The sequence below is a fragment of the Lolium perenne genome, chromosome 4, assembly GCF_019359855.2.
Source record: "Lolium perenne isolate Kyuss_39 chromosome 4, Kyuss_2.0, whole genome shotgun sequence".
Lineage (NCBI taxonomy): Eukaryota > Viridiplantae > Streptophyta > Magnoliopsida > Poales > Poaceae > Lolium > Lolium perenne.
Genome location: NC_067247.2, coordinates 259,464,727 through 259,467,096, shown reverse-complemented (window position 1 = coordinate 259,467,096; position 2,370 = coordinate 259,464,727).

The window sequence follows — 2,370 nt, the reverse complement described above, 5'->3', positions numbered from 1 at the left end:
AGATAGCGGGATTAAAATATTGTAGGTACAGGGATGGATGAATGGGCGCTGCATGAATAAGATAGTTCATATAGTAAGAAATACGTGGGCATTGCATGTAATAATGATAAAAGCAACCTAGCATAAGATAACCATAGGCGTGTGTTCCTATTTAGTCGTGCGTGCTCGCGATGAGAAACTTGCACAACATCTTTTATCCTACCAGCCCGTTACAGCGGGGCCTCAAGGGAAACTACTGGCAATTAAGGTACTGCTTTTAATAGAGTACCGGAGCAAACCATTAACACTCCGTGAACACACGTGATCCTCACATCATAGTCACCCCCTCCGGTTATCCCAATTATTGTCACTTTGGGGCCTCGGGTTCCGGACAACGATATGTGTATACAACTTGCATGTATGATCAAAAACAATAATTATCCTCATGAATCAATAACATGTTCAGATCTGAGATCATGGCACTCGGGCCCAAAGTGACAAGCATTAAGCATGACAAGTTGCAACAGTGTCAAAAATAATAATAACGGATACTAGGCACTATGCCCATAACAATCTTATAGCTATTACATGAACAATCTCATCCAGTCCCTACCATCCCCTATAGCCTATAGCGGGGAATTACTCACACATGGATGGGGGAATCATGGATGGTTGATGGAGATGCGTCGGCGATGGCGATGGTGATGATCTCCTCCAATTCCCCGTCCCGACAAGGTGCCAGAACGGAGTTTCTAGTCCCGGATTGGGGTTTCTGGTGGCGGCGGAGCAGCCGAACTCTTTCTGGAAAAACGTCGACCCCCCTCGGTTTTCAGGTCAGGAGGCTTAATATACTCGGGAGGAGAGGCCGAGGGGGTGGCCGAGGCGGCCAGACCACCCCTAAGCGCGGCCTAGCCTGGCCCGCGCCTAGGGTAGGTGTGGGCCCCTCGTGGCTCCCTCCATCTCGTCTTCTGGCTCCGTGAGTCTTCGGGTGAAATATGGATTTTGCGATATTTTCCGGGAATTTTCCGGAAAGTTAGATTTCTGCACAAAAACGAGACACCAGAGCAATTCTGCTGAAAACAGCGTCAGTCCGTGTTATTTGCATTCAAAACACACAAGATAGAAGACAAACAACAACAAAAGTGTTTGGGAAAGTAGATACGTTTTGGATGTATCAACGACATTCACATATATACTTTCAGATCTATGCAGGAACTCAATGAGGCTTCGTACCTGGATGTACTCGTCCGTCGTCTCTTCATCACCGTCGTAGAAGCAGCAACCATTTTCGCTCCAGTCCACAATGCGATCAGATTTCATCTTCATAATGACGCTCCACTTCGTCCTCCAGTTTCTGATGTGGTTGTACAGCTGAAGAGTGGTGACATGTACGCCAACGAATGCAAGAACATCTGCGGCTACCTTCTTCATCTGCTGCTTCTTGAATCCCATGTTGAAGCAGACGCTGCTACGGACGAGCTGAACCAACCGGTTCAGCACAGACTCTGATAGCTCAGGTTTCCAAACCATTGCTGGTTTGCTTGCAATCAGACATGGCTGAGCATTCACAGTAGGCGCAGACACATCAGGGGAGCCCAAAGGTATATGATCGCCTACATGACAAACACTAGCAGATCAATGAACTACCACTAACACATCGACATCCTTAAGCACTAGAAGATCAATGAACTATCACCACTACCAGTACCACATCCACATCCACAGCCTTAAGCAGTACCACATCAATGAACTACCACTACCACATCAATGAACAACGAGATAAGTAAGAGCGGCCTTAAAGTCAAAGGAGCCACACGCAACACCGAGGTCAGGAAAGCAGGGGACCCTGGCGAAGATGCATGTAGCACCACCGTCCCAGTGGAAGAGTCAACGGCGACAACGGTCCCCGTCGTGGAGTCAGATGCAACCTGGACAACCTCCACAACCTCGACCGGCGACGAAGGAATGTCCTACAATGGATTCGTTCAGACCTCCCTTGTGTACCCAAAAGATCTAAATCTAAGGCTAGGGTTTGCAGAAGCTTACCACAACCGAAGTCATCGACGCAGAGGAAGAAGACGACCATCCGCGGCCAGTAGCCGCCACCATAGCCACCGTCGCCGCCGCAAGCCTCGTCGACCGTGCGGGCGAGGAAGAGCCGGCCATGTCGCTAGATCGGGAACTGTGGATGAGCTCGAAATGGGGGGGGGGGGGAATGGGGGATTTGGATTTGCCGGTGAGAGAGCCGCCTCTATATACGGTGGCGAAAATTCAAGCGCGGTCACCGAATTCATCCCGTCGAGCTTTCGCCGTCCCGCGCGAGCTCCCGCCATTTCCCGCGGTGGCTCTACGAGGACGCGGCGTTCTCCAGTTCTACGGAAACGGGGGTGA